General features: G+C 48.1%; 1 protein-coding gene across 2 annotated transcripts in view; it reads left to right on the top strand.

Annotated features, from left to right (window-relative positions):
• TDRD1 (tudor domain containing 1) overlaps positions 1-23,995 on the top strand; it is a 1,654,170-nt gene that overhangs the window by 1,028,539 nt on the left and 601,636 nt on the right. The window lies entirely within an intron of this gene.

Below are 23,995 nucleotides of genomic sequence, written 5' to 3'. Positions count from 1 at the left end.
ATCAGTTAGAGGAAAGTCTCAGGACAGAGGTAGGAGACAGTGACACTCTCAAGGCGCCAATCACCTCGTCAGAAAAAAAAACCTCAACAGAACCACTACCTTTCTCAGTTTTACCAGCAATGGCTGTCAAAAACATCTCGCAATTGGGTGTTGGGCATTATACACCATGGCCACACCCTAGAATTCATTCAAAAACCGCCAGCCCGACCTCCCATTCCCAAGAAACATCAACATCTGTCCTTACTAAAGAAAGAGATTTTGAATCTCCTTATAAAAGGTGCAATTGAGGAGGTTCCTCGAGATCATCGAGGGAAAGGATTCTACTTGCATTTTTTCGTACAAAAACAGTACAAAATGGAGGCAGGTGATGGATCCAAGGGGTTTAAACAAGTATATCAGAAAGCAACTCTTCAGAATGTTATTGATGCAAGAGATTCTTCTAATGATGAACAGAGGAGACTATATGACATCTTTAGATCTATTAGATGCATACTTCCATGTTCCAATATACGTCAAACACCGACGGTATCTGAGGTTCGAGGTGGTGGGGTGCCACTACCAATTCAAGGTATTGCCCTTTGGTCTCGGTTCCGCGCCAAGAGTGTTCACAAAGTGCTTGGCGCCAGTGGCAGCATATCTGAGACAACAAGGACACCAGGCCTATCCTTATCTAAAAGACTGGCGGATACAAGGTCCGACATATCATTGCACTCAGAACTCACCAAGAACTTGCAGGAAGCTATTTGTGTCCCTAGGCTTGAAAATAAACTTGGAAAAATCCTCTCTGATACCATCGCAAACTCTACAGTTTTTAGGGGCAGTATTGAACATTGAGAGAGGTAAAGGCGTATCCTTCAGAAGAAAGCATTCATAAATTCGTAAAGCTGAGTTCCCATATTCCAAAAAGAGTCTGTTTCAGTGAGGTTGTACAAGTCCATGCTGGGAATGCTCTCATCCTGCATTTTGTTACTTCCGAATTGCCGTTTCCACATGAGGCCACTTCAGGAACTTCTCGACCTCCAATGGGTTGAGGTTCACAGATCTTTCTAAGACCTAGTCCTGGTCACTCCTCTGAAAAGGAAATCTCTGTCATGGAGGGGGGTAAGAAAACATTTCTCTGCAGGCCTACTCTTCAAACTTAAACCTCCCAGTTATATTATGACAAAGGATGCATCCTTGCAAAGATGGGGGACACACCTGCAGGACCTGGAAATACAAGACCATTGGGACTGGCAAGAAGCAAAGATGCACATTGATTGGTTGGAACTAAAAGCACTGTTTTTAGGTCTTCATGCGTTCCTTCCCAGACTTCATGATTTCCCAGTCCTTGTCAGAACGGACAACATGACCACTATGTTTTATCTACTAAATCAAGGGGGAACAAGGTAGAAAACGTTATCTGCACAAGCTCAAGAAATCTGGCACAGTAACACTGTACAGGTTCAGCATGTCCCAGGAACCCACAACACGTGGGCAGATTCATTAAGCAGGTCAACAAGCTTATGCCACGAGTGGGAACTAGACCAACTTCGGCTTCTTCAGATACTCCACCTATGGGGAACCCCAGGGTTGGATCTTTTTGCCACTCGAGACAACAAGAAATGCAAAAGATTTGCGAGTAGATTCCCGCAAAAAGGATCATGGGGGAATGCTATTCAACTACGTTGGATGGGAATGTTTGCTTATGCATTTCCCCCATTCCCTCTAATTCCAAGGGTGCTGAGTAAAATGAAATTGGAACTGTGCCACCTGATACTCATAGCGCCGGCATGGCCGAGACAGTTCTGGTTCACGGAGCTTCTACAAATGTCTATGTCCCCTTGTGTTCAATTTCCACCGGTGCATGATCTAATATCGATGAACAAGGGACAAGTGGTACATCCCCAAATAAACTCGCTAAATTTATTGGCTTGGAACCTCATGAGCACGAATTCCAATCCTTGAATATTCCGCAGTAATGTCGTGATATTCTGTCTCACTCAAGAGCAATTTCCACCAATAAAACATATGCGGCAAAGTGGAAAAGGTTTTGCCAGTGGTTTCTGAATCGCTCTCTACACCCTTTGCTTTCAACACCAGATCAGGTTCTACCAGATTAGCCCATGGATCTCTAAAGGTGCATCTTGCGGCGATCTCAAGAATATCGCAGACGGCCGGGGTAACCTTTTCTTTGGTCTGATAGAGTAATAAAGAAGTTTATAAAGGGTCTTTTCAGGGTCTTCCCTCCAATAAATCGTCCGGCAGTGCCGTGGCAACTTAATGCAGTCCTTGCACAGATGATGAAGCCACCTTTCGAACCCACTCATAGAGCTGATTTGAAATTCGTGTCATGGAAAGAAGCTCTTCTTCTGGCTCTGACATCAGCCAGAAGAGTCAGTGAGATCTAGGCTTTTTCAATATCTGAACCTTTTATCCAGTTCAAAAAAGACAAAAGTAGTGCTGAGAATGAATCCAAAATTAATTCCAAAAGTTTCGATGCCATTTCACTTAAACGTAATGTCCTTCCTACATATTTCAAAAGTCCAACTTCTATCATCCAGTGACTTTGTGTTTCTGTGAAGTTTAAATATGTAAAGTTTAAAACATGTTTTATATTCATATATATGCCAAGGTGTATTGAAGAATGAGAATGGGTGGGTGTAGAAGTATTTGAATGGATGATTTGGAAGTGCATGACTGTCTGTATAAGTGAGTAATTAAACGTGTCATAGTGAATGAATGAGTTAGTCACTAAACTATGTAAGTCTGTATTTTACAGTGGGTGTATCAACTGCTTCCACACCAACTGACAGACTGACAGTTGGTGTGGAAGCAGTTGATACACCCACTGTAAAATACAGACTACAATTTTCGGAACCATCAACACACCAATACCAGTTACTACATACACACTCACTGATTCCTAGGTCTACACACACACATCTACTCATTCACCCATGCAATCACTCATACATGCAGTCACTCTTCAATACAACACTATCATATGCACTCATACACCTATACAGACACTCACACACCACCACTCATCCATGGAGTTACTCACACACCTAGTCAGTCATGCAAATAATCAATCACACTCCCATTTACTCACTTATACAGTTATACACACACCACCTCACTTATTCATACAGATACTAATGCATACTTACTCTCTTATGTAATCACTGATACAAGTGCACTCTCATCTATACAGCCTCTATCACAATCACTGACTCTCACGTATAGTCATTTATATACTCCAACTCTCACATACACTGCCTTTTACATATGCTGTTACTTGGACATGTACCATTGAGACATCCATTCAGTCACCAACACACCCATACACACACTCACCCACACAGCTGTTTCCACATGCACTCTTGAACCCATACACCCAGTGAATTAACCACTTCCACATCTCCCAACCCAGTCTCCCATACAAATACTCAGACATCCAATCAATAACCCATATAGACACTCATGCAGCTACTCACCGACCCATGTAGCAGCTTACACAACAACAGACAGACTAATAAAGACTTTCACACAGTTTAGTCACTAACCTATGTATCTGATAGAGAATCCTAGCCACAGATTCCTTAACATAGAATTATCCCCAGGCGTGGGACTGGATCCGGAAAACTTTTGCCACAACATCTCTGTGCGCCGGAGGCGGTACTACGCGACCCTGCCTTGACGTCGTCCGCAGACGTGGTGTCAGCGAGGTCACATAAGTCCTACCCCGACGTGCTGACGTCAGTTTCCTTCTTTTCCGCATGCAACGCGGTTCCGGAGTGTGCTCCTTGGCAAGTTTTTGGGCCTCTTTAGCGGCTTGAGTTGGGAACAGTGTACCATGCCTTCGGGCTTCAAGACGTGGCGTTCTTGTGCATGTCAGATGTCGGCGACGGACCCTGACACTATTTGTATGCGGTGCTTGGGCGAGCACTATGACTCTACGGACTGCACGGCTTGTCAGCATCTCAAGCCGAAGTCCCGGCGGAAGCGCCGGATGAAGTTGCTGTCAGCCCGCTTGTCCAGATCGGTGTCGTCGCAGCGTCCGTCTCCTACTTCGGACGGACCCAGGGGCTGCTCTGTCCGGCTGCGGCATCGTCCTTCACCGAGGCCCCATGGGCGTCGTTCGCCTGCCGGTAATTCTTGTAGTTTGCCGCAGAGGCCTTGTCCTCCTTCGGCAAAGGACGCCGGTCCCTCCCGGGACTTGCGCCCTCGTCCTGTGCCGCCTTATCTGCCGTTCCCCGGTGTTGGTGCGACGAGGGCCCAGATGAAAGCCTCGCTACGGTTTTGCAGGCTTCGTTGAGCCTCCTCCTCCTGCGATGTCCGTAGATTCCTCGCCATGCGTGGGGCCTTCTGCGGACTCTCCGGCGGCTTCGCCCCCGGCGCCGACAAGTTCGGCTTCAGGGTTTGGAGGTGTGGTTCCCCTCCTCGGCCCATGGCATCCCTGCCTCACCGCAAAGCCCCAAGGGGTTCCCTGCGGTGTCGCAGGAGGTCGCCGGGACTCGGGGCTCTTCCCCAAGTCCCCCTCGGTCCTCTGGGCAGGCGGCTGTCTTTCCGGAGGCCGATCCGACACCTCTCCGGCGTCAACGGCTTTCCTCCCCGGCGATGGCGGCGCCGTGTGTGGAGGCCGGGACCCGGGACGCTTCCCCCGGCCCCTCTTGGTCCTCGGCGCAGGTGGCTGCCTCGGCGGGGGCCGAGCCTACGCCTTTTCGGCGCCGTTCATTGGCTGCTTCGGCTCCGACCCCACCCCCCTCTCCGATGCAGCACGTGGTGGTGGAGGTCGACCCGGCGCCACTGCTGGACACTTCTGTGCTGGTCAAGGATCCATCGGCGCCTGTGGTGGACTCCCCGGCACCGTCCCGACGTCGGATCATTGACTCTTCTCCGGATGTCCCTACCTCTCCGGAGGGTTGTCGTCTCCTCTTCACCGGAGACTGGGTGCCGCGTCGTGGCCTTTTCTCCGGTGGATTCCAGGGCGGGTTCTACGCCGTCCGCACCTCCTCATCCCCCAGACCTGCTCTTCCGTTCCCTGCGGTTGTCTGCCTCGCAGGCTTCTCTGCCCTCTCCAGAGACCCCTCTGGTTCCCCACTCGTCTGTGGGTTTCCCACCCTACAGGGGCTGGTCTTTTCTCCCTCCAGCGGGGCACGGGGACGGGCGTCTTAGTTTACAGCCTTCGCCCACGGACGAGTTGCTTTCCCCCCACGACGTCCTACGGAGGCGAGTGTGGCCTTTGTCTGGGCCATTTCCACGGCCACTGGTATTCTGCAGATGGGCAATCCGGTTGCGCCGCTCCCTACTGACCACTTGTTAGAGGTTCTCCACCAGGGCTCAGGTGGAGGGGAGTCGCTTCTCCCTTTTGAAGCATCACTCCATAACTCTCTTCTAGGGGCCTGGGAGTGCCCTGCCACTGGGGATCCGGTGCCTCAACTGCTCCTTCACTGCCACCGTCCTGCTCCGCATGATCCAGTTTGCCTTTTTTCCCATTCCTCGGCCCAGGGTCCTGTCCTTCGGGCTTCTTTTCCTTCCTTGCCTTCAGTGCTGCTTCCGCCGTCACAGGAGGCTCGGTGGCTGGACTCTTGTGGCGTAACATTTTCGCCTCCACTAGCGCTGCTCTGCGTGCACTCAACACTCTGTGTGTGCTGGCCAGGACTACTTCCGATCTGTGGGATTCCGCGGAGTCCCTTCTGTCTCATGCCTCCCAAGAGGGTGCCCGCGCTGATCTGCGGCACCATGTGCGGGATGGTCGGGAGTTAGCTACTTTCATTCTCCGTTCGGCCCTGGACGTCTGATTCCCTCGGCCATGCTATGGTGAGTTCTGTGGCCCTCCGCTGCCATGCTTGGCTGCGGGACGGTGTCTTTCCAGAGAATGTTCGGGAGCGTTTTGTGGATTTACCTTTTGACGGAATGCTGTTGTTTCACACCCACGTGGACTCCGCTATTCAGAGACTCCTTGCGGGGCTCCGTCCTCCTCCCCCTCCATAAGTTCGGCCCTCCGGCGCTTTATGGGAGGTGTTATCCCGCCTTTCTCTTTGGGGCCTTAGGTTTCGGTTGGCCCTTTTAGTGCCGTGTGCGGCTTTGACTCCCTTCAGGGTCTTTCCGTTGGCCCCTCTATTCTTTTTGCTGCTGGTTCAGCCATTCAGCTTGTGGTGTGTGTTTTCTGCTGTTAAGTGCAGCTGTATAGGTCCTCAGGTTGGGCCCTTTGTGTCTTTTTTGGCTGATTAGTAAGCCTTCTGTGGTGTTTTACACAGATCTTTTTGGTTCTTGACCTCTGCTGCGGGTTTCCCTGAGAGGTGTTTCCCTGTTTTTGTTCAGGGATGATTCATACCCTAGGTGGGGTATTAGTTGGCTATTGTATAGCCCTGTCTTAAGCTAGGTGGGCGTGGCTCCCTTCTCAGGTTCCTCGCGTTTTCCTGGCATCACAGTATACCGCTTGGTGCAGTCTCTCTTTTGTGTTTCTATACTTCTTATATGAGGTTCCTTCCCTCTTAGCCTCTGGATCATCGGCCCAACCCTTGTCATGCTGGTTACGGCGTTGTGTCTTGGTGTTTCCACCTAGTTCTCCGCCGTTTCGGCTGGGGCCTGTCTGTCTTCGTCTTGCGCTCGCCTTGTTCTGAGCCGCTGCTTCATAGTATTTGCCAGCTGTTTTGCTGCGCGCACTTTGGTAGTTTTGGTCCCCCTCCGTGGACCTCACCGTGTGCTCCTGTCCCTTGTTTGTTGGAGCTTTGCGCGTCTGTCTCTTCTCTCTCATGTCTGCGCTTCTCGACTGTGGAACCGTTCCGGCCTTGTTCCCTATTTCCGGGTAGACACCCATTCAGCTGTGCCCTTCGCTGTGTGTGTGTTTTTCTGGGGCAGGCTCTGCCTCCGTCCTTTCTCTTTTCCCTAGCTTTGAGGGTGGTGATTTTCTTCCTCTGGTACTCGTGGGGTGCCTTCTGCCCCTCCGGGTTTTCTGGTGGGTGCCCTTTTCTCCTCGGGTTGGCTTGTGGTATCCTGGCCTTCCCTTCTCCTTGTCCTTGCTTACTTATGCTTGGTAGGGGCTGGGCCGTCCTTTCTGTCTCCATAACACATCCTCTGTTGGGGCCCTGTGTTCTTCCAACCTGGTGAGGTTGTCCCGCAGACCCTCTTCCCCTCTTGGTATGGCTAGGGTATCTATTCTACATTAAGGAATCTGCGGCTAGTAGTCTCTATCAGATGTACAAGTTACTTACCTTCGGTAACGATGTATCTGGTAGAGACAATTCTAGCCGCAGATTCCTTCACGACCCGCCCTTCCTCCCCATTCTGCGAGGACCCTTCAGCTTGGTCTTCTGCACTCGCCTCCCTTCGGGTGGCATTTGTCTTCTGCGGTGCTCTCTTTCTCTTCCTCCCTGGCGGGATGCTTTGTTCTGTTTCATTGTCCCACTCCTTCTTTTTTGGTGATTGGACGGTAGGTTCATGAGCACTTTTGCATCCCTGCACCCTGGTTCTTTCAGTGTGGGGCCTATTTGTAATCTCCTCCGCAATCCTCTGGGTTGGGGTTTCTTGGCTGTGCCTCAGCCCTTAGCTTTTAACAGGGGATATAACACTTCTTGAGGGGTGCTGTTTCAGACTTGTTGCCCTTCCCTGTTATAGATTGTGTTTGCAGACTTTGTCATCTGCCACGTCATTTTTAATATGTTTTTCTGCCTCCAGGGAGGTTATCGCCTTCGCTTTGCAGGGTTGCTTCTCTGAGTGGTGCTCTGCTCTTTCCTTTCCATGACTTTCAGTAACGCAGTGCTTGGCACTGTCCCTAATGGTGCTGTTCCTCACCATTCGCTTTTTCCCTTTTTGTTTCACTGATTTTTTTTTCGCACACTGTTCCCATACTCTCACAGTTTTGTTTGTGTTGGCTCCGCATTGTGGCGCGTCAAAGTTCTCCGAAGAAAACTGACATCAGCGCGCCGGGTTGGACTTGTGTGACCTCGCTGACATCACGTCCGCGGACGACGTCAGGGCAGGGTCGCGTAGTACCGCCCCCGGCGCACAGAGATGCTGTGGCAAAAGTTTTCCGGATCTAGTCTCACGCCTGGAGATAATTTTACGTTAAGGATTCTGCAGCTAGAATCGTCTCTACCAGATACATCGTTACCGAAGGTAAGTAACTTGTACATTCTGTAAGACATATTTAATCACTCACTTATACAGTCAGTTACGCACCTACTAAATCCTCCATTCAGACACTTCTACACCCACTCATTCTTCAATACACCTTGGTATATATAAAACAAATTTGAACTTTACAGAAATACATAGTCACTGGATGATGTCATCAGTGATGCCATTTGAGGTGCCATCAGTGATGTCACTGGCCATGTCATGAATTATGTAATATGTGACGTCATCAGCAGTGCATTGCGGGGGCGTGAGTTACAGTTAGCTGAACTAACTATAACGCTGGAATTTCTATGGTTTTGTATGAGTGAAATGTCCAACTAACTATAACGTGCCTGAAACCTATGGATTTTTTCAGTGAATACACACACACACACACGAACACACACGCACTTACACTTACACTTACACTTCCAAATCCCCTCGCGGGCAGAAAGAACAGGCACAAACCACAATCCGCTTAGTAGAATCAGTGCTTTATTGTAACCACAACATCCACTGCATGACGCCTTTCGACCAGGTCGTCCCGGTCTTCATCACGACCTGCATAACAAATGACGAGTCTTAAATAGTGCTATACACAGAAAGACCCCTCCTCCTGAATTGATAGATATTAAAAAGATACATTGATCGTAGCCCAATACATGTCTAATAACTGAATGTGAATACAAACACATAGCACCCAACTGTAGAACTCAATTTATAATATAAGTGATATCTAAAAATTGGCTATTTAATTGAAAGTCTTTTGTTTAGGTGTGTTTGCAAAACAAGAGACTTTTTACGTGTGGCCAGATGGCCAGAATTAAACGGGCGCAAAACACAATCAGGAATCAAATCAACACTGGTTGTGCAAATATACAGTCCATATATCAGCATCAGTAGAGTGTTCAACATCAACAAAGTACAATACAAAGTGCTGTGTGTGACACGTACAGAATAAAAATATCCAAAAGACAGGGAATAGGCAGCTGGTTGACAAACTGCTGTAAAATATATAGTTTGCAAGTCCCTATTGGATGTATAGACATTAAGTATGGATTAATAGTCTAAAATGTAGGGAGTCATGACCAAATAAGCAACTATTAAATGTAACTAAGCCTAGTTACAAATTGTTATATATAACATGAAAAATGTATGTATATAGTAGTCGCTAATGAAGAACCAAAAAACCTCAATCTCCTGGGAAAGAAAACCCTATGTGCAAATATACAAAATAGAATACCAAGAGATAATAATATACTGTTACATGTTGTGCAAATATGCAAATAAAGTGCCAAGAAATAGCAGCACCTAGAAATGATGATAAATCCAGAATAGGATCAGATAAACAATGTGCAAAATGTGCTCACTTATTACCTGTAAAGGCAATGCATTGGTCATAAAATCGATACAGATATAAATATATAAATATACCTATAAATATATAAATATGAATATAAATATGTGCACAAATGCTGATACATAATTCATCCGAAATGTGAACCTTTTAGTGACCAATTAAAAACCAAGCATTCTAAAACTCCCATTACGTCAGTTAAGACCAAGATTAATGGTTAAAACTGAACTAAAACGGGGATAGATAACAGGGTCTTAAATATTGGCTAAAAGATTTCACTAGTATAAGATGCATAAAATCGTGTACACAAAATAAATCTGTCTGTATCAATTTAGAATAGATAAGGTCGTAGCCACATAGAGATGCACAACACAGCCAATCAGGTATATTCCATGGACCGAAAACAAATTACAAAAGATTGTGTAAGTCTTCGCCCATATTCAGCCCGGTAGACGTCTTAGTATCCAGTGTCAATATGTATTGTGATTCCATCTGGCGTAACCTTCTTTCCCTGTTCCCACCTCTGGGAAGTTTAGGAACTGCATCGATAACAAAATAAGTGAGATCTTTGAGGTTATTATTGTGTACCAGATTGAAGTGTCGGGCAACAGGGTAGCTGTGGTCTGTATTGACAATAGCTCGCAAATGTTGCAGGATACGGTTAAATACCTGCAATTTCGTACTCCCCACATACCTTAAATGGCAAGTACACTCGAGTATGTAGACCGCAAACTCAGTGCGGCATGTGAAATGACCCTTGATTCGAATGGGTTCAGGATCAAAAGCATCAGTGTATTCTTGTCTGTTGGTACCAAATTTGCAGACTCTGCAATTATTGCATTTGAAAAAGCCTGTTTTAAGAGAAAGCCAGGTGGTAGGTGCTGTCATGACTTCAGGACTGGTTCTCACTAGAGTATCCCTCATGGATGGAGCTCTGCGGAATGTGATGGAGGGGGAGTCGGGGAGTATGCGTGAAAGAGTAAGGTCAGTTTTAACAATGTGGCAAATGTTCAATATGATTTTTCTTATTTGGTGTTCTTGATCACTGAAAGTAGTTATGAGTCTTATTGTGTTCAATTCACCTGGATTGACAATTGTTGTTGCTGGCTCAGTATGGTCAGTTGTGACTACTGGTATGTTGTTTGCATTAGCCTTTGTTAGGGCAGTGAGTAAAGCCTTACTGGTTTAACCTCGCAGTAGAAACCTTTGAAATGCCTCAGCCTGACAGGATCTACGATCAACTTCAGTGCTGCAAATTCTTTTCATTCGGAGGAACTCCCCATAAGGAATACTGCTACGATGCCTCGGGTGGGCACTATCGGCATGTAAGATGGAATTACCAGCCATGACCTTCCTGTTCAGTTTGGTCTGAATAGTGTCATTAGCAATATAGATTGTCATATGTCTGACTGTATATGTTTGTGATTTACTATGGTTTGATGTATGTTACGTCCTGCTATGGTTCATATTGGTGCCATTGGTACCTATTGTGCAGGCTCCTGTATTTGTCTTGGTCATGCTCTTCGAGTATCCCTGATCTAAAAAGAAAATATGTATACATGTATGTATATATAGGTATATATGTTTGTATGTGTATATGTATGGGTAAATATGCTGAAATGCATAATGCCGCTCGCTTTTAACTGAAATAAAAGGAGGTGGATCAACTTACCTGTGTGGACTCTCGTCTTTCCTACAGGAGGGGATGGCTTGGTCTGGATGTTGTGTGCGTGGCCACTCGCACTAGAGCCCCCACCCTCAAGAATTCGGCGGACTGTGGCAGTTGTTGGTTTGTCTCAAAGTGCTTGGGAAAACGCCGGATCACCGCAACTCTCAGCGCATTGCCAGGCCATTGAATACTGGGTGATGACTTCATTGCGATGTCTCTGCTTACTTAGGCGAAGATATTCCGGCGCGCTGAAAGCACTGTTGGTTGGGTGAAGGTCAGCGAATCCAGCCCCCTTACACTACAGGATCCACAATTCCAAGGGAGCTGCAGTCACCGCCCACTTGGGCAAGGACTTCCAAGTGTGTCACTGCAGCAAGTGGGCTCGGGGCAGCGAGTCCGAAAAATCTTCCCTTTAAAGGTGGAAGGAGTGTCTCTGCAAATCCCAGTGAGACGCTCCGTTTCCCTTAGTGGACAGTGCATTTCAAAACGAGCAAGGCATCTGAGGAAGGCACGGTGTGCTGAAATGCATAATGCTGCTCGCTTTTAACTGAAATAAAAGGAGGTGGATCAACTTACCTGTGTGGACTCTCGTCTTTCCTAAAGGAGGGGATGGCTTGGTCTGGAGATATATATATATATATATATATATATATATATATAGATATATATATATATATATATATATATATATATATATATTATTCACGTTCTCCTGCCACTAGCTTCGAACTCAGGGCGGGTGCTCTCTCCCACAGCGAGGGCAGAAACTCGCTTGCTTATCAGCAACCTCCAGGAAAAATCGGGAGCACTCACGGGGTCACTTTTGTTAAAAATCTTTATTCCGCCACAGCTATTCCCTCCACAACATGTTTCAGCATCATTGCCTTTCTCAAGTGCTGGAAATAGTCATGTCTCGGCATCATCACGTCTTCAAATGCTGGAATTGCAGAAAAATGAAACACGGAGTCTGGTTGGCTATTAAAGGTGAAATCACTACTACCATTGGTGGATTGTAAACCAATGGGAGAATAGCACGGTCGGGAACTCCTACGGCTTTCATGCCGTTTGCGCACCATGTTTTCCCACCGCAAGCCATGTTTAAACCATATGGTGACAATTCGAAGATCCATTCCCCGATGGGAATATCAGGGGATCACGGCGTCCGCATCTCTTCCCGATTCAGGCCAAACCAGTCCTCCGTGGGCTGAACCCCTCGCCACAGCCCCTAGATGTAAAGCCACGACGCCCCAGCAGGTGTCCATTACATAACAGCGGCACCACAAGTTCAATAACTCGCACCCTCCATGGGCGACTGGGAAAGTCCTTTAGCGGCGGTTCACAAGCTTTCAATATATATATATGTCTCATACAATCTATACTCACTGTGAGAAGGCACACCTCTGTTTCTTCCTTGTTGCAGTATCTTGGGTTTCTCTCTCTTTTTCTTATGAGAGAGAGCCTTATGTGTCTGCCCGGTTTCTGCCGGTATCCTTTACCCACTGTACCTCTGGGCATGCTTGGTCAGTATGCCTACCAGGTGATGAGTTGGCAGATCAACACAGAATGTGGGGGTTCTGTCGAGGCTACGTTTCATGAGCTTTTGCATATGTGGGGGTGGCTCCCAGGGTTCACACTGTGCTTATGTGTATCCCTATCATCCACATACATATCTCTCCTTGTAGTCATGATTTGTATATTTCTACAGGGGTGGCATCTGTCTCTACACCGGTCATTCCTGTTATTCACTGTGTTGCATACTCAGTTGTACGTTCTGACTCCGTTATGCTGTTTTGTCCCTCTCTGGGACTTTCTTTGTTTTTGCAGATCCATGGGATCCTGCGCACAGTTTGGCTTTTAATTCTCATTACAGAGGCCTGTGGATTTTCTTCCATTGTACCCTGACCATTCTGGTTTCTGTGATTTCCCCTTGTCCTTTCCTGGATGAGGGACATCTTGTACTGTCCTCTGGCAGGCTGTGTTACCATTGCCTTTCCTTGTTGCTGCTCCTTTACAGGGCTTCATGGCTATAGTGGCAGCCGCGCTTGCACTTGCTGTCTCCACCTTTTTTAGTCAATCTTATTGACGGATTAGTTCTCTTTTGGAACTTCGTGGGTTTCAGTTGCAGACCCTCCTCCAATGGTGTAGGAGAGTAGGGTCTGCTTCCTATGGTCACCCCCACTTTTTGCTTTTGCTTTACTGGTTTTCGACTTAGATGTGGCTGTGGGCCTGCTAATCAGACCCACAGCCCAGCTGTTCTCTCTCTAAATTCATACTATGTACTTTGGGTACATAACCCAATTGGTAAGGATCACCTTATGGGTCCCTGTACAGTGTACCCTAGGTACCCAGGGCATAGGTGTACCCTAGGCCTACCAGGGGCTGCAGCATGTATTATGCCACCCCTGGCTGGCCTCCCGTCATGACACAACTGGCTGATCACTCAGCTGGGGCAAGGTCGTGTAATCACCCCTTGCTTAGGTATAGTATTCCAAAACCTACCTTATATATAGACACATGGGTAACCTGTAAGCCACTCCTATGGCAGGCCTTAACAATCCTGGAGGCAGAGTGCTTGGTAACATGTGAGATGGTGCTCTAGCGTGAGCTGAGCCTGTCTGCAGCTTTCGGAACCATGTCCTTATAGCTGTTCTATGATATCGCCTACCATATACTCTTAAAGTGCCTTATAATCCTCGCGGTTATGGTAACTATGGTTTGGCTTTATCAAAGCATGTCGTGTAAGGTGTCTAACACTTTGGAATACTACCTCCACACCATTTCTGGCGATGAGGATAGTATTCCCCCCTTCTAGAGGGAAGAGACATGTTAAAATCCTAATTACCCGGTTAAAGTTAACCAGAGCCCCAGCATCACAAAATGGATGCTGCTGCCACGGACACAAGTCTGACCTCCTGCTGCTGGGAGTCCTTCCAGCGAGGGAGGCTTGGACAATAGGTTTCCTGCCTTGGGAGGTGCTAGCACCACCCCAGACAGGACTTAGTGTATTGGGGCAGGGAGGGATGAAAGAAACGAGACACTGCCTGGGGCACACAAGGTGTCCCATGCATAGCCCGGTTCAAACCGGTACTGGGGCACTCCAGCCCCAGCCCTGGCGCGAAACTGGACAAAGGGAAGAGGGTGTAACCATCCTCCTCCCTGGTCCCACCCATAGGAGGGACTTAGCAGGTAATCCAGCCCCCCAGATTAGTATAAGAGTGGGAGCTGAGTCCCTAGGACTTTAGATTAACCTGAACTGAAACTAGACACGAAACTCTGGACCTTCGACATTCGTCGACAAGAAGACTGAAGAACCTCCCTTGTGGCCAAGGAGTGGCCACCCTGTGCAAACAGGCACCAACAAGCGACCTGCCGTTTGCTTTGCCCAAGTTCTATGAGGAACCGACTGCAGAGCCCGACCAGCGCCTTGACTTCCAGACTTCTCCGACCCTGATCCACAGCAGAGCTGAGATCCGTGGAGGCGACGAGTGACGTGGGACCGGCTACCTGGGAAAATTGGCGAGTAGCTTCCAGCGCAGCTTCTGAGGCATCCTCGAAGTTGTGCTCTGGGGATTGAGAAGCCCCAACCCCGAGCACCATCTGCACAGAAAATCAGCCCTCCACACTCCACGAGTTCTGCTTGGAGCCCTTCTGCATTTTTCTGCTCGACGCGTCTGTCCGGTTGCTGGCCCGTTGGCTAGTAGCCTCAGTGGCGACGAACCCTTAACTTTCCACCGCTGGTTTGGCTCCTCCAGACTGGCTCCTGCTTCCCTGTGAAAGAGAAGCACCTCAGACCTTCCGGGTCTGCACCTGAAGCGAATTTCGATTTCCGCGTGGGTTGCCTTTGCCAAGGTTTGTTGACTTCAATCGGGACGTTGACTCCGTCATCAGCAAGATCCTTCGTGGGACAGCTCGTATCCTGGTTCTGGTCGTCCTCGGTGCCTCCTGGTCCACGTGGCTGCAGAGACAAGCTTCAAGACATCATCTGTGTTCTGCACGACATCGCCTGGTTCCTTCCTGGTTCCACCCGGTCACTGACTAGTGACCCAGACTTTGTCCCCTCTGCTTGCAGGTGTTCTTCCTTCAAGATCCACCCTTGGGTCCACCGGACATCTTCCTCCTGGCTGCCTGCCAGCATCTGTTCTTCAGGCATCCATAGGATCCAGCGATGACACCCGACACATCTTCACACCTATGCACCCGTCTCCTGTGGGTGAGGTAACGCGAGTACTCTGGTGCTCCAGTGGATATTGACTATCCAAGTGTCTAAGTCTTTAGTTGCTTCCTCCCAGTCACTTCGGAAGTGTCCTTATTCTCCCTATTTCCAACTACTACATTCCTATTGACTTTAATGTAACCCGCGTGTGTGTCTCCACACTGCACACGCTTCCCGTGGGCCTCCCACTTCCTAACTATTGGTAGGGTAGTGTAGCCTCAGCGATGCCCTAGGCCTACTCCCTGTTCGTGACGTGGTACTTAGACCACTTTCTTAGTATATGGTTCGCGTGGCCCCCAGGCCTAACTGTATTTTCCTGTGTAACTTAACGTATGCTGCTTAAGAAATTGTTTGTACTTGGACCTCTGAACTCATAAAGAGTGCTGAGGGTATATGTTAGAATAAATACATTCTACTTTTATATATACCTGGTGTGGTGTCCTTTCATTTGGTATTCAAGGGATTGTAATGGTATAACAGCTGGCTTCACATGCCATACAGAGTTTAGCCTAAGACTGCTCTTGTCCATGCTACCACTAGGATAGCTGGTCTATAAGGTTGACTTTACAACCAATCGCCATAAGGGTTGTTTGGACTGATACAGGGTGTGCACTAGAACTAGTGACATCATATGTCAGGCCAACTTCTCACATTGGTGAGCAGCGGTTGGGATCTGAGCTTGCTGTTGTGATACCATTATAATCTAAAGATATCAAATTGAAAGATCACATTAGGTACTGTAAGGTACATATAAAACAAAATCTTAGAATACTTAAGTTCTACTGAACTTAGTTGTTGTAGGTTGAAGGGCCTAGCACACCCTGACTACAACCACTAGAGAGGTTTTAGTAGATACAACTAGTGTAGGTAGGTGCACACACCACACCCTCACTAGATCATGTCTCTGAGAGGAGATCAAGAAGATTCTCTCTCAGGAGAGGTAAATCCTAGAAGGATACCCTCTAGATATGATACCCTAACTTTTCAGGAGATGAGACAATTGTGTATCTCCAGAAAGTTAAAACAGGGTTCCAACCCTACCCTCATTTATCTAGTGGAGATCTTAGAAGAGTATGATGCTCAGAGAGCCTCCCACGGTGGTACCTTAGGTACAGATGAGGGTCTGCCCTCTACAGAAGACTCCCCTCACCACACTGATCAAGATGAGTCAGAAGGGACTTCAGAAGATGAGGTAGACAGCCAGGTCCAAGTTAGGAGACTTAGCCAGGCTAACTTAAGCCTACATGGGAGTCAGAATGGGATCCCCCCATTCAGGCCCCCAACTGGACTTAACCAGAGAGATAGGAGAAGAAGATCCCCTTCCAGGGAATCTATCCACTCCCATGTCTCTAACGACTCCAATGCCTCTTCTCATAGGAGAATGACTTCTCCACAGAGAAAAGAGCAAAAGGCCAGAATGAGGGAAGTCAATCTGCGGATTGAAAGGGAAGAACTTGCCCTTGCCAAGGAGAGACTTGCTCTGGCCAGAGAGCAAAATTTAAGTGGGTTAGAACCCACTGGTGGCAGCATTATCCCTAAGGATAAAGACAGGACCTATGAGAATAGAAACCTGAGCAAGATTGTCCCTCCCTACAAGTGTGGGGATGACATCCACAAATGGATAACTGCTTTGGAGAGGGCTTGCAAAGTACAGCAGGTACCCCAAAGTCAGTGTGCAGCTATCTTGTGGCTCTCCTTCTCTGAGAAATGTAGAGACAAGCTCCTCAAAGTTAGTGATGAGGATGCTGATAATTACACTGTCCTGAAGAGTGCTCTGATTGATGGGTTTGGCCTAACCACTGAACAATACAGGTTGTTGTTCACGGATACCCAGAAGACACAGACTCAGGACTGGACTGACTTTGTTGATTGTGCCACTAAGGCGTTGGAAGGCTGGTTATTGGGTAGTAGGGTTAAGGACTATACAGCGTTGTATAATTTGATCATGAGAGAACAAATCCTTAGCAACTGTCAAAACCAGCTACTGCATCAACACCTGATTGACTCTGATCTGAATTCTCCCCAAGAATTGAGAAAGAAGGCAGATAGGTGGGTCAGGACTAGAGTTAAGCAGAAATCCCAGAACCAGAGCGGTGATCAGAAAAAGGCAGACCAAAAGGGTAATGAGCAGAAAGCAAAAGACCAGAAGTCTTCACCAGGCCCCCAACAGGCTCAGGGGGATGGTCCCAAAAAGGATAAAAAGAAAGATGGCCAAAAGAAACCTTGGTGTAACTATTGTAAGTCCAATTCCCATTGGTATAGTGAGTGCACCAAAAAGGACAAGCCCCCAACCACCAACTGTACCCCCTAGTCCAGTTGTAAGTGGTGGTTCCCAGCAAAAGGGTGCAACAGGGTTAACCCTGGGAACTGAGGTGGATTCTGGCCTAGTCAGGATACCAACTCAGGCTGTTCTGATCTATGATGGGGACATAGGTTTGTCCTGTACTGTGAGTCCCAGTAACCTGGGCAAGTATAGACAGACTCGTTTAATCAACCATAGGATGGCTCAGGCCTACAGGGACACAGGTGCTAGTGTCACAATGGTGACACCTGCCTTTGTGGACCCTGGACAGATCATGCTAGGTGAGAATTACCTAGTGACCAACGCTAGCAATGCCACTACCTCCCATAGTGTGGCAATTGTTAACTTCTCCTGGGGAGGGGTAACTGGCCTCAAGAAAGTTGTGGTAAGTTCAGACCTTCCTGTAGAGTGTCTGTTGGGAAATGACCTTGAAACTTCAGTTTGGGCTGAGGTGGAGTATAGGACCCATGCAGAAATGCTGGGAATAGATGCACATGTCCTTGCTGTGACTAGGTCACAGGCCAAAAAGTGCAACACTGAACAAGTGCTGGATCCTGGGACAATGGACCAGACACAACCCAAGAGAAAGAGCAGTAGGGTTAAGGCTGTGCCTTCCCCCCTGCCTCAGGTAGAGAATCAGCTCTCACAGGAGGATGATTCTGAGAGCCCTGAAGGAACTGTCCTAGAAGAACTGGAACCTGACCAGGTTGAGTTTCTTGGGACAGGGGGACCTTCAAGGGCAGATCTGAGGCAGGCACAATTAGACTGTCCTTCTCTTGAACCCCTCAGACAGCAGGCTGCTGCTGAGGCTGCAGGGAATGCTCAAGGTACCCATAAAGTGTATTGGGATGAAGGGCTGCTGTACTCAGAGGCTAGAGACCCCAAGCCTGGTGCGTCCAGAAGGTTGTTCATACCATTGAGTTTCAGAGGCTTCCTTCTTACCTTGGCCCATGATATTCCCCTTGCAGGACTCTTAGGCCAGAATAAGACTTGGGACAGACTTGTCCCTCACTTTCACTGGCCTCACATGTCAGAAGATACCAAGGAGTTTTGTCGCTCCTGTGTCACCTCCCAAGCCAGTGGCAAATCGGGTGGCACCAGAAAGGCCCCCCTAATACCACTACCGGTGGTGGGGGTTCCCTTTGAGAGAGTGGGAATAGACATTGTTGGACCAATGGACCCCCAAACAGCATCTGGGCATAGATTCATACTGGTGATAGTGGACCATGCCACCAGGTACCCTGAAGCTATACCCCTGATGACCACAACAGCTCCTGTTGTGGCAAGGGCCCTACTGGGAGTGTTCTCCAGAGTGGGGTTCCCAATGGAGGTTGTCTCTGACAGAGGTGCCAACTTCACGTCAGGATATCTGACTGCAATGTGGAAGGAGTGTGGTGTTAACTACAAATTCACTACACCCTATCACCCACAATGCAATGGGCTTGTTGAAAGGTTCAACAAGACCCTAAAAGGGATGATAAAAGGTTTACCAGACAAGCTTAGGCGAAGATGGGACATCCTTTTACCCTGCCTTCTGTTTGCTTACAGAGAGGTCTCACAAAAGGGGGTTGGCTACAGCCCTTTTGAACTTTTGTTTGGGCATCCTGTAAGGGGACCCCTATGTCTGGTAAGGGAAGGATGGGAGAGACCTCTCAGACAACCCAAGCTTGATATAGTGGATTATGTGCTTGGCCTCCGCTCAAGGATGGCAGAGTATATGAAGAAGGCTTCTAAAAACCTTGAGGCAAGCCAAGAACTCCAAAAAGCTTGGCATGGACAAAAGGCTGTGCTGACTGTGTACCAGCCAGGACAGAAAGTGTGGGTGTTGGAGCCAGTGGCCCCAGCAGCACTCCAGGACAAATGGTCTGGACCCCACACTATTGTTGAGCAGAAGGGAGAAGTCACCTACTTGGTGGACCATGGGACTCACAGAAGCCCCCACAGGGTGCTTCATGTCAACAGGTTAAAGGCATATGTTGACAGGGCAGACTTGGACTTTCTCATGGCTACAGATGAGGGGCAGGAGGAAGAGAGTGACCCTCTCCCAGACCTGCTGACTCAGAACCCTGATGATGGTTCAGTTGATGGTGTGGTCTTTTCAGACGGCTTCACTAATCATCAGCAACAGGACTGCAGACAAGTTCTACAGGCCTATAGACATATGTTCTCACTGACCCCAAGTCAGACAAACTGGTGCACCCATGAGGTGGACACTGGTGACAGTCTGCCTGTGAAGAGTAAAATCTACAGGCAACCTGACCATGTCAGGGACTGCATAAAGATTGAGGTACAAAAGATGTTGGAGCTGGGAGTCATTGAACCTTCAGAGAGCCCTTGGGCTAGTCCTGTAGTTCTTGTGCCAAAACCTCACACCCAAGATGGTAAGAGAGAGATGAGGTTTTGCGTAGACTACAGAGGTCTCAATGCTGTCACTAGGACAGATGCCCACCCAATACCTAGGGCAGATGAACTCATTGACAGATTGGCAGCTGCTAAGTTTTTGAGCACATTTGACCTGACAGCAGGCTACTGGCAAATCAGGCTAGCTGAGAGTGCAAAAGCCAAAACTGCTTTCTCAACCCCAGGAGGACATTATCCATTTGTGGTAATGCCCTTTGGCTTGAAGAATGCACCTGCCACTTTCCAAAGGTTGGTGAATCAAGTCCTTACAGGCCTGGATGACTACTGTGCAGCTTATCTTGATGATATTGCTGTCTTTAGCTCCACCTGTGAGGATCACCTGATCCACCTGAGGAATGTCTTAGAGGTCCTGCAAAAGGCAGGCCTCACTATCAAGGCCACTAAGTGCCAGATAGGGCAGAGGAAGGTTGTGTACCTGGGCCACCTAGTAGGTTGGGGCCAGGTTCAACCACTGGAGAGCAAGATCCAGACCATACTTGGAGGACTGGACTCCTCCAATTACCCAGACACACGTCAGAGCTTTCTTGGGCCTGTCTGGGTACTACAGAAAGTTTGTTAAGAACTATGGGTCCATTGTGACACTACTTAATGACTTGACCTCCAAGAAAATGCCAAAGAAAGTTCAGTGGACAGTAAACTGTCAGAAGGCATTTGATGACCTGAAGCAGGCCATGTGCACTGCACCTATTCTGAAAAGTCCAGATTACTCCAAAGAATTCATTGTCCAAACAGATGCTTCTGAGTTGGGTGTGGGACCTGTTCTTTCACAACTGAATATAGATGGTCAAGACCAGCCCATTGCTTTTATTAGTAGAAGACTAACCCCTAGAGAGAAACGTTGGTATTGAGAGGGAGGCCTTTGCTGTGGTCTGGGCCCTGAAGAAGCTGAGGCCATACCTGTTTGGCACTCACTTCAAGATTCAGACAGACCATAAGCCCCTTTTGTGGCTAAATCAGATGAAGGGTGAAAATCCCAAACTTCTTAGGTGGTCCATTTCCCTACAGGGGATGGACTTCACAGTGGAACATAGACCTGGGACTGACCATGCCAATGCAGATGGACTCCAGATATTTCCACTTAGAACATGAAGACTCAACTGGTCAAGGTTAGTTTAATGTCCCTAAGTTTGGGGGGGGGGGTGGTTGTGTAGGAGAGTAGGGGATCAGCTTCCTATGGTCACCCCCACTTTTTGCTTTTGATTTAGTGGTTTTCGACTTAGATGTGGCTGTGGGCCTGCTAATCAGACCCACAGCCCAGCTGTTCTCTCTCTAAATTCATACTATGTACTTTAGGTACATAACCCAATTGGTAAGGATCACCTTATGGGTCCCTGTACAGTGTACCTTAGGTACACAGGGCATAGGTGTACCCTAGGCCTACCAGGGGCTGCAGCATGTATTATGCCACCCCTGGCTGGCCTCCCATTATGACACAACTGGCTCCCTGGTCCCACCCATAGGAGGGACCTAGCAGGTAATCCAGCCCCCTAGATTAGTATAAGAGTGGGAGCTGAGTCCCTAGGACTTTGGATTATCCTGAACTGAAACTAGACACGAAACTCTGGACCTTCGACATTCGATGACAAGAAGACTGAAGAATCTCCCTTGTGGCCAAGGAGTGGCCACCCTGTGCAAACAGGCACCAAGAAGCGACCTGCCGTTTGCTTTGCCCAAGTTCTACGAGGAACCGACTGCAGAGCCCGACCAGCGCCTTGACTTCCAGACTTCTCCGACCCTGATCCACATCCACAGCAGAGCTGAGATCCGTGGAGGCGACGAGAGACGTGGGACTGGCTACCTGGGAAAATTGGCGAGTAGCTTCCAGCGCAGCTTCTGAGGCATCCTCGAAGTTGTGCTCTGGGGATTGAGAAGCCCCAACCCCGAGCACCATCTGCACCGAAGATCAGCCCTCCACACTCCACGAGTTCTGCGTGGGGCCCTTCTGCAATAGTAGCCTCAGTGGCGACGAACCCTTAACTTTCCACCGCTGGTTTGGCTCCTCCAGACTGGCTCCTGCTTCCCTGTGAAAGAGAAGCACCTCAGACTTTCCCCGTCTGCACCTGAAGCGAATTTCGTTTTCAGCGTGGGTTGCCTTTGCCAAGGCTTGTTGAATCCAATCGGGACGTCGACTCCGCCATCAGCAAGATCCTTTGTGGGACAGCTCGTATTCTGGTTCTGGTCGTCCTAGACGCCTCCTGGTCCACGTGGCTGCAGAGACCAGCTTCAAGACATCACCTGTGTTCTGCACGACATCGCCTGGTTCCTTCCTGGTTCCACCCGGTCACTGGCTAGTGACCCAGACTTTGTCCCCTCTGCTTGCAGGTGTTCTTCCTTCAAGATCCACCCTTGGGTCCACCGGACATCTTCCTCCTGGCCGCCTGCCAGCATCTGTTCTTCAGGCATCCATAGGATCCAGCGACGACACCCGACACATCTTCACACCTATGCACCCGTCTCCTGTGGGTGAGGTAACGCGAGTACTCTGGTGCTCCAGTGGATATTGACTATCCAAGTGTCTAAGTCTTTAGTTGCTTCCTCCTAGTCACTTCGGAAGTGTCCTTATTCTCCCTATTTCCAACTACTACATTCCTATTGACTTAATTGTAACCCGCGTGTGTGTCTCCACACTGCACACGCTTCCCGTGGGCCTCCCACTTCCTTACTATTGGTAGGGTAGTGTAGCCCGAGCGATTCCCTAGGCCTACTCCCTGTTCGTGACGTGGAACTTATACCACTTTCTTAGTATATGGTTCGCGTGGCCCCCGGGCCTAACTGTATTTTCCTGTGTAACTTAACGTATGCTGCTTAAGAAATTGTTTGTACTTCGACTTCGGAACTCATAAAGAGTGCTGAGGGTATATGTTAGAATAAATACATTCTACTTTTATATATACCTGGTGTGGTGTCCTTTCATTTGGTATTCAAGGGATTGTAATGGTATAACAGCTGGCTTCACATGCCATACAGAGTTTAGCCTAAGACTGCTCTTGTCCATGCTACCACTAGGATAGCTGGTCTATAAGGTTGACTTTACAACCAATCACCATAAGGGTTGTTTGGACTGATACAGGGTGTGCACTAGAACTAGTGACATCATATATCAGGCCTACTTCTCACAAATGGGGTTTAGCTTTGGTATCTATTCTAAGTTAAGGAATCTGCGGCTAGATGTCTGTATCAGATGAAAAAGTTACTTACGTAAGGTAACGATGTATATGGTAGGGACACAGTCTAGCCGCAGATTCCTTAACACCCACCCATCCTCCCCCCCCCCCCCCTCTCTGCGAGGTCCTTTTCAGGTTGGGTTCTTACCACTGATTTGTCTACCAGTGGTCTCTGTCTTCATGCGTGTTAGTCTACGTCACATCCTTCCCAGGTCAGGATGTCTTACTCTGTTTTACTTTTTGCTTCTTCTTCCATTCTCGCAATTGGGTGGTGGGCTCATTTATCCATCCATGCTCTTGCACCCTGGTTCTTTTCCAGTGTGTAGATTGGTTATTTCCTTCTTCCCTCCCTCCCCCCTTTTTCTCCATTAGTTTGGGGTCTATTTACTGTGCTGCCGTCAATTGGTCATATATAGTCCATATGGTTACACATTCTCTGTTGTTGCTGTAATGTCAATTGCCATAACAGTCATGTTGTTACAGTCTTGTTGTCCATTACCGTAACATTCATGTGGTTGCAGACGGCTTGTCGTTTATCATAAGATTAATTTCCATTGCTGTTATTCCTCATAGGAGGGTATGGTTCTTCGCGTATGCAAGACTGTTTCTAGGAGCAAGCACACTGTTCTCTCCTTTCAGTCCCTTACAGCCTGAAGTGTTTTCTCTATCATGCATTGTGATGTTTCCCATCATTTTAATCTTGTCATTTTGTTTAAAAGATTTTTAATCTTTTTTGGCACACTGTTCCCACACTTAGTTTTAGTAG

Source organism: Triturus cristatus, chromosome 1_2 (assembly GCF_964204655.1).
Source record: "Triturus cristatus chromosome 1_2, aTriCri1.1, whole genome shotgun sequence".
Classification (NCBI taxonomy): domain Eukaryota; kingdom Metazoa; phylum Chordata; class Amphibia; order Caudata; family Salamandridae; genus Triturus; species Triturus cristatus.
Note: the sequence above shows the minus strand (reverse complement) of the source record. Positions and strands in the feature narration are given on the sequence as shown.